The sequence below is a fragment of the Xenopus laevis genome, chromosome 5S (assembly GCF_017654675.1).
Source record: "Xenopus laevis strain J_2021 chromosome 5S, Xenopus_laevis_v10.1, whole genome shotgun sequence".
Classification (NCBI taxonomy): domain Eukaryota; kingdom Metazoa; phylum Chordata; class Amphibia; order Anura; family Pipidae; genus Xenopus; species Xenopus laevis.
The window spans coordinates 119314432-119327818 of NC_054380.1; positions in this window are offsets into that span (position 1 = coordinate 119314432).

Sequence of the window (13387 nt, forward strand, 5' to 3'; positions counted from 1 at the left end):
CCTATTGTTATGCAGCTATATTGAACTTAAAGATAGATCTGATCTAAATGTTCCATAAACAACAAATGTTATCATAAAGGCCAGTTCAGGAGAAATTTTGTGAGAATTCTACAGTCACCTGATAGCTCAGCCTGGAAGCCAGTTAGGGTGACATTTGTAGATTAACAATTATTTGTCGCTCTAGAAACTCTTGCAACTGTAGCAGTATCTAATGACTGAGAAAGTGTGACTCGTACCAACTAAATATTACTGTTCAGAGAATATAAATGAAAAATGAAAGTATGTATCATACTATATGATATATAAATTGTTTCACAGTAGCTAGGAAGGTACAATTCTCCCAGAATGCTCTGTGATACACAGCAAATGTCACGAGTAGCAGGGGCTGTTTTCACTGAGGCTGGAAAAGTCAGGACATTTGTGGGAGGAATCGCCTGTGTAAAAGGAGGGGGTACTCACTGAGGCACCATCCAAAAGCAAGTATCCTATAAATACAAACTGCTTGTGGACCAGTTTGTTCTGGCTTCAGCAAAGTGAACGTTAATTCTATGTATATGTTTTTTGTATATTGGTTTATGGGAAAATCTTGCTATAAATAAAAAAAATCCTGCCTGAAGGCGTCCTTAGTTTCTCTGTCTATTACTTTGAAAAAGCTATTGCGCATTTGTTATAAATACATTGTATGTACAGGAATATGGGGTTAATCTGATTTAATAGTTTCACTTTGGGACATAAATAGGGACAATATCTAAATATAGTTTTCATTGCTTGTAAGAGAAAGTAATCAGTGGAGACCAATACACCTTAGAGCAAAATAGAGGAGAATTTCAAAGACACCCACTACCAAAAAATATTGCTGGTGTTATTTTATTATTTTAATGTTCTTTTTTATCTTTAAAGGTATACTGTGACAGATAATAGTGCTGTTCCAGCAGAATTCTGCACTGAAATCCTTTTTTTTAAAAGAGCAAACAGATTTGTTTATATTTAATTTTAAAATTTGGCATTGAACTAAAGATGATGTCCATTTCCCAGGTGCCCCCAAACCATGTTACTTGTGCTCTGATAAACTTCAGTCACTCTGTACTGCTACACTGTAAGTTAGAGTGATACCAACCTCCTCCATTTGATTTGCATTGCTAAAAGTGCTCCATAGCCTCACCTAGTGGTAGACATGAGACATGCTTTTTCCTGCTTGCTATCCTCATGACTTGGGTTGTGGTTAAATACAATGAGAAGGGGAGAAACAATAACTGTCTCAAAGCAGTTCCATTCTGAAGTGCGTGCTCCTTCTCAAAGCTCAGAATTAGGCACAATGTACTGAGATAGCTGCCTCCATCCCAATATTACAGCTACAAAAAACATTTATTGGTTCAAGAATACAATTTTAAATGGCAGAGTGATGTAATGTAGTGAATGTAATGTAGAAATAAAAAGTAAATCATAAAAATTATGACAGAATCCCTTTAATGATAGGGAGGGCATTTTTACTGCCCAATTGTTCTCAGTTACCTGTTGTAGCTGTTGTCAGCAATGCTGGGGCAAATTTAATCAATTAAAAATTTTGAACCATTTCTGAAATCTACTCTTCATTATGCCCCTCTTAGCATCTATCTTGATGCTGTCTTTATGCAGGAGTCAGTTAGATTCTATAGTTGTTTTCCCATTGGCCTATTATTAAAACACACTTTCAAAATAATCAACTGCAACAGAAATTGTGTTTCTCTACCTGCAGGAGCCCACCTGATCGATGTATTAGACCTGTCAATTGGACTTTCACTTTCATCCACTGATAAATACTCTTAAAAATCCCATAGAAATGAAAGGAGAGTGGCTGAATTTTACTCTAGTGGATTGTGGAAATCTCTAATTTCACTCTTTGATAAATAGACCCCATTATATTTCAACTAAGGAAAAAAGATTGAGCATGTTATATATTGCATCAATGTGCAGTGCATAGAATTTCTTTATTTTGTTTGTTTTGTGACATCCGGTGGATTGTGCAGGGGGGTAGATGGGGGTTGTGTGTGCTGAGCTACTCCAAAGATCTTTTTGCAGGGGGCACTCTTGAAGTGCCCGGCACCGTAAAGTTAAAGGGATACTGTCATGGGAAAAAAAATTTTTTCAAAATGAATCAGTTAATAGTGCTGCTCCAGGAGAATTCTGCACTGAAATCCATTTCTCAAAAGAGCAAACAGATTTTTTATATTCAATTTTGAAATCTGACATGGGGCTAGACATTTTGTCAATTTCCCAGCTGCCCCAAGTCATGTGACTTGTGCTCTGCTAAACTTCAATCACTCTTTACTGCTGTACTGCAAGTTGGAGTGATATCACCCCCTCCCTTTTCCCCCCAGCAGCCAAACAAAAGAACAATGGGAAGGTAACCAGATAGCAGCTCCCTAACACAAGATAACAGCTGCCTGGTAGATCTAAGAACAACAGTCAATAGTAAAAACCCATGTCCCACTGAGACACATTCAGTTACATTGAGAAGGAAAAACAGCAGCTTGCCAGAAAGCATTTCTCTCCTAAAGTGCAGGCACAAGTCACATGATCAAGGGCAGCTGGGAAATTGACAAAATGTCTAGCCTCATGTCAGATTTCAAAATTGAATATAAAAAAATCTGTTTGCTCTTTTGAGAAATGGATTTCAGCGCAGAATTCTGCTGGAGTAGCACTATTAACTGATTTTTCCCATGACAGTATCCCTTTAAGCCTCTGTCTGGGATTAATGAGTTGATTGAGTCTTAATGCTCAATCAATCATTGGTTACTGACTGGTAACAGGTTAGAGAGCAGCAAAGGAGCAAGCTGAGTTCTGACTTTTATGTTAAACATCCGTTCAGTCCAGGCTATATAGATTACCATTTTTGGCTAACTAAATATATTAGAAACATTTTTTTTGACACAGTATATCTATTTACCAAGTTTAGTTTTTTAACTGCTCCTTAAAAGGGCTCTAAGGGGCCTAAACCCCTGAACAATTTGTGACAATTCATTTTTCATACGAATCTAGAGAAGAGCATCAAGATCTAAAGTGTTTTAGATTATCATCATCTCTTTTCTACAACATACTTTATTGGAATAAAGTGATTTCCTATTTAAGGGGATTCTGTCAAGATTTTCATGGTGTAGTTTTTATTTCTAAATTACAGTGTTTACACTGCAAATAATTCACTCTCCCATATAAAATTTCTCTCCTGAACCAGCAAGTGTATTTTTTTAGTTGTAATATTGGTGTGTAGGCGCCATCTCAGGTCATTTTGACTGGTCATGAGCTTTCAGAAAGAGCCAGCACTTTAGGATGGAACTGCTTTCTGGCAGGCTGTTGTTTCTGCTACGTAATGTAACTGAATGTGTCGTAGTGGGACCTGGATTTTACTATTGAGTGTTTTTCTTAAAGGGATACTGTCATGGGAAAAAAAAAATTTTTCAAAATGAATCAGTTAATAGTGCTGCTCCAGCAGAATTCTGCACTGAAATCCATTTCTCAAAAGAGCAAACAGATTTTTTTATATTCAATTTTGAAATCTGACATGGGGCTAGACATTTTGTCAATTTCCCAGCTGCCCCTGGTCATGTGACTTGTGCCTGCACTTTAGGAGAGAAATGCTTTCTGGCAGGCTGCTGTTTTTCCTTCTGAATGTAACTGAATGTGTCTCAGTGGGACATGGGTTTTTACTATTGAGTGTTGTTCTTAGATCTACCAGGCTGCTGTTATCTTGTGTTAGGGAGCTGTTATCTGGTTACCTTCCCATTGTTCTTTTGTTTGGCTGCTGAGGGAAAAAGGGAGGGGGTGATATCACTCCAACTTGCAGTACAGCAGTAAAGAGTGATTGAAGTTTATCAGAGCACAAGTCACATGACTTGGGGCAGCTGGGAAATTGACAATATGTCTAGCCCCATGTCAGATTTCAAAATTGAATATAAAAAAATCTGTTTGCTCTTTTGAGAAATGGATTTCAGTGCAGAATTCTGCTGGAGCAGCACTATTAACTGATTCATTTTGAAAAATTTTTTTTTTCCCATGACAGCATCCCTTTAAATCTACCAGGGAGCTGTTATCTTGTGTTAGGAAACTGCTATCTGGTTACATTCCCATTGTTCTGTTGTTAGGCTGCTGGGAGGGAAAGGGAGGGGCTGATATCACTCCAAGTTGCAGTGCAGCAGTAAAGAGTGACTGAGGTTTATCAGAGCACAAGTCACATGACTGGCAGCAGCGGGAAAACTGACAATATGTCTAGCCCCATGTCAGATTTCAAAATGATATATAAAAAAATCATTTTGCTCTTTTGAGAAACTGATTTCAGTGCAGAATTCTGCTAGAGCAGCATTATTAACAAATGCGTTTTTAAACAAACGCCGCTGTTCACGCATGTGCGCCTGGCGGTACATTCATGCATGCACGCCAGGTGGCACAGTCATAGTAAGTCACAGTAGGGGGATGGGGGGCGAGGGGGGGACTTGGTCAACAATCCTGGTGGGCCCCGGACCCTGTATATATATATATATATGTGTATGTAGTAAGGTAAAGGTTATGTCCACCTTGGCCTGGGGTTGATCTGGTATTGGTCTGGGCCTGTTCAGATTTGGGATTGACTTTTTCCCTTTCCAGGATGAAATAGCCTCTATTTGTTCTTTATCGGCCATGGATGTTGGAGTGAAGTCTTTAAAAATGGAGACGTGCCCTTTCCCAAGATTCCTGTGTCCTCGCTGAGCAGCCCTTATAATTCCATATATAAAGGAGGAGGAAGCAGAGCAGAGGAAAAGCTGAGCAAAGCCCCAAGGAGAGTCCCTGCATACACTTTATTACACGGCACCTTGAGAAGAGCACAGGCAAATGAGGCAATGTAGGAATCCTAACTTCTCTCGGCATGTGCTTCCTGCAGATAAGTAACAAATCTAAATGTGCAGTGGAAATGTTAATTACTGTGGTAATACGATTACACCTCAAGTGAGCACAGCCTATCACTTTGCACTGTGACAGTCGGGGGAGAAGATGGGAGACACTGCAAAACAAGAAAATACTAATCTCTGCTTGTTTATTACAAAACTTCAATTGTCTCCCAGTCACTCTGCTCTGAATAAAAGACTCATCCCCTGCTGTAGTAATATAAGGAAGAGCAGATCGATCTGCTGTGCCCTTCACAGGAATTAGGAGCTATCTGTTCTTGGTGGGTCATGTCTATTAAGCAGTGTGTAATCCTTGCAGCAAGCATTTCAGTTCCAGTACTCAGCAGTGCTACTGTGAAAATGGCACATCCAGACTGGATCTGCCGCTTGTTTTCTAAGAACTTCATCTCCCGAGGAATGGCAGTGAGGGATGAACCAATGTGCCAGAGCTTTTTCTTATGGGTCCAGTGATTTGCGAATTTCTCCCGTGTCGCCAAAAAATTTCACGAGAAAGAATTCTCGAAAAATTTGTGAAACCGGAAAATTGACACCAGTGTCAATTTAGGATGTGCGTCCGAAAAGTCGCTTGCATCGATTTTGCCACAGGAGTTAAAGTCAATTGGAGTCCAAATAGTGTTGACTTGTGGCGATTTTGATGCGAGTGACGTCGGAAGCGCGTCCAAAATTTTTTGATGCCGGTGAATTTTTGCCTAGCAAATCTTCATGCGAGTTTCACAAATTTATTTGCTGGTGGCAAAACTTTGAAATTCGCCACAAATTCACGCCAGACTAATTTATTTGTCCATCACTACTTATGGGTAAAGAAGAGAAGACACACAAATCAAAGAAAAGAGGGTGATAAGTAGAGAAATTAGCAAATAGCAGAAATAATAGAACAAAGTGGAATAAAAAAAACATTCAAGAAGGAGAAAACAGAGGACAAGAAGGAAGCATGAAATGAATGAAGGGGAAAATATTAGAAGAGACTGGGAAAGGAGGGAAGAACAGAAAGAAAAAGCGGAATAAATGAGAATAAAAGGAATAAAGGAAAATACATGGAACTAAATAATAGGAATAAAGATTTAAAATGAAGGGGTGACTGGAGCACTCTGGAGCATGTAATGAAGTAGAGGTAATTCACTACAAAATCCAGGAATTACTGTTAGGGCCACAGTATATTGCACAATGGAAAAGTCCTGTAGCAAATCACAAGCACCCCTGAGTGTTAACAGGCTGATGCCATTCGTGCAAAAAGGTCTGGACTGAGAATCAAATTACGTCCAGCATTTTCAGTACACAGAAGCCTAAACAGTCCTTTACCCTCCTATCTATTTGCACCCCCATTTAAAATATGAGTTTGGTATTTTACAATTTTTACAATGTTTTCCCATTTGAACAGGGAAAGACAGAAAAAGACTTAAAGCGGTGTTTACCTTCAAAACTTTTTGCAGTTCAGTTTGTTAACAAAGAGACTTTTTTTTTCATTTGCTTTCAATGTTTTATTTTTTTACTTTTTTCCCCCCAAAACTGAAGCAAAAGTTTAATGTTCTTGCCTCCTGTGTTCGAGTCTGGCAGTTCAGTGATGCAGATTCTGCACTGTTACAATTTGCTGCATTAGTTGATCCATTTCTCAGCAGCATCTGTGGAATATTAGCAACTATTGTATCAATTCTGATTCTGCTCAGCAAGGACAACAATGAGGAATGTATTAATTAAATGTTCCCATTTAGAGCAGCTGTTGGTGTCAAAAAGACATATAAAGGTAAGATAAAATCAACTTTAGAAAAACAGTCACAAATAGAAGACTGGGAGTTGTCTGAAGACAACTGAACTGGAAAAAAGTGTTGAAATGTGAACAACTCAAAAAAAGGAAAGAATTCAAAAGAAATGAGGAAGTGGGAGGCAGAGGTATAGTGAAAGAAAAGAAGAATATAAAAAGAGAGAAAGAGGGAAAGTACAGGGAAATAAGACTCCTGGAGAGAGTACAAGGAAAAAATGGGAGATAATAGAAAGAAAACTGCACAGAGTGATAAGAAATCTCATTTATTATGGCCACAAGGTGCCAAAGACACGAAGTAACATGTTATTTGAGCAATTGCACCTGTACCTGGAATTTGCACCTGTCTCTGTATCACCTGCCAGTATGGCATAAAGAATGGGAGGAACATGATTAGTACCGAATCACGGCCCTTCCTGTGTAGGGATGTAGCGAACGGCGGAAAAAATGTTCGCGAACATATTGCGAACTTGCATCAAAAATGCGAACGGTTCGCGAACGTCGCGAACCCCATAGACTTCAATGGGAAGGCGAATTTTAAAAGCTAGAAAAGACATTTCTGGCCAGAAAAATGATTTTAAAGTTGTTTAAAGGGTGCAACGACCTGGACAGTGGCATGCCAGAGGGGGATCAAGGGCAAAAATGTATCTGAAAAATACATTGTTGACACAGCGCTGCGTTTTGTGCTGTAAAGGGCAGAAATCACACTACGTCACTTGGTTAAAGACTGGGCAAACAATGCCTGCAAGGGCAACGTATACAGTAGTGGGTACGGAATATATTATTGCTGCTGTAAAAACATCACTCAGGTGATGTTTACGGACACGGAATTATTATTGTTATTTAGACAGAATGTGAAAAAGCTCACACAGCTAGGTGGCACTTGCATACCTCCCAACTGTCCCTCTTTTGACCACTCAACCCCCTGTCCCTCTTTTGTACTGGAAAGTCCCTCTTTTCTCTGAACTGAACAGCCAGAAAAAAAACAGTTTCTAACGTAATTAGCTTTTGGCAGAGAGCTCAGAACAGCTAACAGGTGCAAATAAGATACTTTGTAACAATTTTGACTCTGGTTGGTGCTGGTAGTGGTGAACTACTAGGAGGAGCAGCACACCAGTCCCACTCCCCAACACAGCTAGACTAATAGCACTGGGCTCTTACAGTAGCAAAGTAAAAAAAACAAAAAAGAAAATAAAAGCAGTCCTTACAAGGACTATTGGGTTACAGGCAGCAGTCAGCAGATGAGAGATCAGCAGCAGGACAGACAGCTGCCCACAGCAGCTACATACAGAGCACTGCAGTAGAAGGTAGATTACTAGCCAGCAAAGCTAACTAACCTAAAATGTCCCTCAAATCCCTGCAGAGTTCTGTCCCTACAATACAGAGCAGTATCAAGTAGATTACTAGCCAGCAAAGTTACTATCAACTGTCCCTCAAATCACTAAACAGCTCTCTCCCTACACTAGCTCTTCCAAGCACACACAGGCAGAATGAAAAAACGCTGCAGGGCTTCAGTTTATATATGGAAGGGGAGTGGTCCAGGGGGTGTGGGGGTGGTCCAGGAGGGAGAGCTTCCTGATTGGCTGCCATGTATCTGCTGCTCTGGGGTGAGAGGGCAAAAATAAGTGCCAGCTAAGGCGAACCCAAATTGGCGAACGTCGCGCGACGTTCGCGAACATTCGGCGGACGCGAACGGTCGATGTTCGCGCGAATTAGTTCGCGGGCGAACAGTCCGCGACATCCCTATTCCTTTGAAAGTCATTCATTACGCACAATGGGAGGAGTGCTAGGGATACAAGTTGACTAGAGCAGGTATTATACACAAGGTTAACAATAGATGGAGGGCACACTAACCAGCAAAATGTTGCAATAAATAAATTATGAGGTGCAGCAACCAGGAGTTACCCCCACATCGAGTAACTAAAATACAGTACGATATATACAATTTGTTTGCACGAAGGCCACATGCTGAAACGATGGGGCTATTCTCATTTTCTCGGTAGGTATATCCGCTCCTTGCTGTTTCTCTTTATGCAAAGTAATGCTATTGGATGGTTTTTGTATTCATGTTTAATTAAATGATGCATGCACTCTGCGCTTGCTGACTTAAAGGGCATGTAAAGGCGAAAAAATAAAACCCCATTTTTACTTTCTTTAATGAAAAAGAAACCTATCTCCAATATACTTTAATTAAAAAATGTGTACCATTTTTATAAGAAACCTGACTGTATGGAGTGAAATTCTCCCTTCATTTACTGCTGTGGATAGGAATTGTCAGATGGTCCCTAACTGCTGAGCAGGGAAACAATCATACTTATGAACAGCAGGGGGAGCCCCCGCCTTACTTCCCAGTCGAGCAGAACTCAAGCAGCTTTGTTTATGACGATCCCTAAGCAGCCCAGACCACACTGAGCATGTGCACAGTCTTAGTCTTGCAAAGATGTTTAACAAAGTTACAAGATGGTGACCCCCTGTAGCCAACTTTGAAAGCATAAATTATTTGTTTGATTAGGCTTGTGGTGCAGTAAGTTCATGTTTATGTTTAGCATACAAAATACAGCATTTCTAGCCTTATTCTATTTTAGACTTTACATGCCCTTTAACACTGTAGTTAACAGTAACATAACAATAAAATACTTTTTCATATACCACTCTAGCCTTAAAAAAAATTTGAAAACCAACTGTATAGATTATATACAATTTTTCACAAGTACCTGTGAGAGCTCCACACTGTACCTTTTGCTGGATGTATCTTTAAAGGTGTACATGGACATAGAGAGCAGCTAAATGTATTTTTGTGATTTTTTGCACTCAACATTGGTAATTTAGCCCTAAGAAGAAGTAGAGAACGAGGCAATTAGCAAATAAAGTAAAATAAATATTGTAAGAAAATGGAGAGAAAAGAATGGAAAGAAAGAGAAAGTGGAAAAGAATAAATAAGATTTTGTAGACAGAGTGAAAGTAAGGGAGAAGAATGAAGTTATCGTAGGACATGGAAAGACACACAAAGAGAAAAGTGTCAAGAAATATGAGATTAGAAAGAGCAGGGGAAAGAAAGTAAAGTACAGCATAAAAAGTGAAGAAAGTGAAAAGAGAGACTTCTGGGGGCAAATTCACTAACCTGCGGAGTGCGCTAGAGTTTATTCGTCAGGCTAAGCGAAGTTGCGCTAGCAAAAGCTAATTTGCATACGGCGCCAAATTGAAATTTGAATGGACGCTGTGACACAGAGCTATGTCCCAAAAGGCTGCCTGTATATGATGGGAGGTATATAGCACCCAGCCTGAGGTATTGGCTCCTTATCTCCAGGATAAGACAGGTTAGGACCCGGGAGCAAGGATAGTTCAGTATGCTGCCCAATTAGTCCACACGTGGGACTGGTTAAGAGATCCTGGTGGGGAGTGGGAGTGTGTTGTACTGGGAGTCAGAGAGAACCTCTGAACACACGTTGTGAAGTGTTTTTGAACAAACTGTGTATTTGAATGCAACTCAAAAGAGCGACTATTTGTTAACGCCACAAGGATCTTTCCTATGGACTGTAACACTACAAACCGGTGAGGTTTTTCCTTAGTATTTGACTGTTATAGCACGGAACTGGTGCCTGTTATGTTGTCCGGTTGGAACAATAAAACCCCGGGCAGGAGCCTGTGTCATTTTTGTTGCAAACCTAAGCCTCCTGTCTCCTCTATAAGAACTGTTTTACCTGAGCCCTACCTGCTGCTTTAAGCTATTCTCCACAACGCATATGTTGCAGCGCACACAGAACACTACACAAGACCAGGAAAACTTAATAAAAGTTTATATAGGTGTTCTAATACACATGTGCCCACAGTATATGTAAGGTGCCATATGTTAACAAATTTTGTGGGGAATGTGGGCACCCTAAAAAAATGTCACTCTTTTTCAGACTATCATGGCGTTTTTTTGGGACCTATCTACTCTATTGAACTTCGTCTGCTCTGACCTGGCGAAGTAAATAAACTCTGGCGAAAGGAGGTAACGTTCAGGAAAAAAAAAAACCTAGTAAATTTACGTAGTTTCCCCCCCTTCGTCAGAGTGCAACTTCGCCAGCATTAGGGTGCGAAGTTGTGCTAGTCTATCTACATATCTATCTGTTGGTAAATTTGCGAAGTGGCAAAATGACGTCACGCTGGCGAATTTTCGCCAGCGTTAGCCACTTCGCACTTTAGTGAATTTGCCCCATCGAGAGAGTGGCACACTGAGAAAAAATAGAGGAGGAAGACAGCAGAGAAGAGAGTAGGAATATAGAATAAAAATGAGAGGAAGTTATAAGATAAGGAAATATTGGGGGGTGGGCTGGTTGCTGGATCAATGGTCTGTGGGAAATGCAGATGAGAAAGAAGTAGTAAAGAAAGCAAAGAGAAGAGAAATGAAGAGAAGCAAGAATGGAGAATGCAGAGAGAGGACACACAATAGTATACCATACATGTGCTCACCCTGTATATGTGTCAGTAATGATCCTGCAAATGAAGTCAGAGAGAACTAAAGCAAATGCTGATGGATACATGCAACCCATGCAGTAGAATGTGACAGAACACCAGCTGAAAGATTTCAACTGGGGCCTATTTATTTCATTTACATAGGCACATACCATTCTCATGCTAGAATAAACTTCTCTGTACTACAAACTAATTCTCAGTTCTTGGGCCGAGCTGGTTCTCTCCCTCCTCCATCCCTCTTCCTATATTTTTTCAGCTCTTTTGTTGTTCTCCCCTGGAGATCCCTCTATCTTTCTTCCTACCTGCCTCTATGGGCTCATCTGTCATAATCCTCCCATCTTCCTGCACTGTTTCACTCTGTAGCCCCCCTGCAGCTGCTCATCTATCTCTCCCCCTCTCACACCTTTATCTCAGTAATATAGCCTGGCTATAATATAGTAATCCCTCAAGCGTGGTCTCTGTCCCACTTATACAGGGGTGCAGTGGAAACTCGCATATCCATTACTATGAAATATTCCACTGCACTTTTCAGCCAACCAGTCTGCCCAGAAAATACCCTTCAATATTTAACAATTCAAAATATATCATTTCATTTCCCTTATATTCCTTATTGACTTCTATGAATTAGATTCTATTTAATCATTTCTACGTTCTTTAGGATGCTGAATTATATTACACCCACACCCAAAGTAAACGCAGTTGTTTTTTCTTCTTTATGTTTTCAGCATGAAATGCTACAGGTTATCCAGAAACCCATTATACAGAAAGATCCAAATTGCGTGAAGGCCATGTCCAATAGACTCCACTTTAAAAATAAAATTATTTAGAATTTTAAAACATTTTGTAATAAAACAGTGCCTTGCACTTGATTCCTCCTTTTTGGAGGCAAAACAATAATTTTGGGTTTATTTTATGTTTTCATGATTTTTTTGGTAGACAAAGAATGGGGATACAAATTACAGAAAGACCCCTTATCTGGAAAACCCCAGGTCTGAGCATTCTGGATAACAAGTCTCATGTACTGTGATAATACTGATGTATTGTGCTTGTATCCAGTAGGTCGTACCCTTATGTGCCCAAATGCCTGTGAGTTAGGGGCATATTTGTGCACCTTATCCTGTACTGACTGAGGAGTCATTCCTTGCTATTGCCTTCTTTTTCATTGATTTATCCCCATACATTCCCTTCACGTGCATTGATGTATTCCCAGCCATTTTCTTTATATACGTTTGCTTATTCATTGCCATTTCATTTTATTTACAGCTATTTCCATGTTTTTCAGTGGTTTTCACCTGCTGTTCCCTTTATGTTTTTTTGTTTATTCCCCTGCTATTCCCTTCATATCTGTCAACTTATATCCAGATATTTCCTTCATATTGGTTGGTTTATTCTCTTCTATTCCCTCCATATTCAGTGGGCCTTTTTTATCAGTTAATGCAAATTTACGTATTCTGTGCCATATTATTGCATTAATTCATGCAATCCATTTCATATTATTGTCTTATTTCTTGCTATTGCTTTTCTTAATATTTGACTTCTGTCCTGCCATTCTGTTCATATTATTGGCTATGGCTTAAGTTTTTTCATCTATTTAGTCTGTCCCCTTCCAATAATGAGCTGCACATTTTACCCACCAATCTCACTGCATTGTGTCATTATACCCTTTATCCACAGGTCACTGTTCCCTATTGTTCTATTCTGTTTTGTGTCTCTCCAAATCTCATCTCAACGAAATCCCCTCTATTCCAGCTTCTCAACGTAACATTTCTTTATGTTTGATTCGTTCATTCATTTGCCTCTTCCTTCGTTTCATTCACCCTTCCCCCCTTCATTCACTCCTCCATTCATCTATTCCCTGGATCATTCGTTCACAAGTGATCTCTCTCTCTTCCCTGGATAATCTGGCGAAAATTATCGCTCATCTCGAGCGTTTCTCACTTTTAAAATGGTCAAAACTTCAAAAACTCAGCAAAGCCACAAAGTGCAAAAATCATTTCCCCAACGCCAATATAACTGTGATATTTGTGCTAAAAACTCGTTAATGTGTGTGCGTGTCATACAAACTGAGATTTACTACGATGACTTGTGTTTATACTTTAGATTTAAAGGGACAGTTGATAAATGAAAGATAGTTAACATAACACATAGATGAGGGATGACAGATAGATGGCAGACATATAATCGAGAGGTGATTGCTAGATAAGACAGACAGACAGACAGACAGACAGACAGACAGACAGACAGATAGACAGATAGA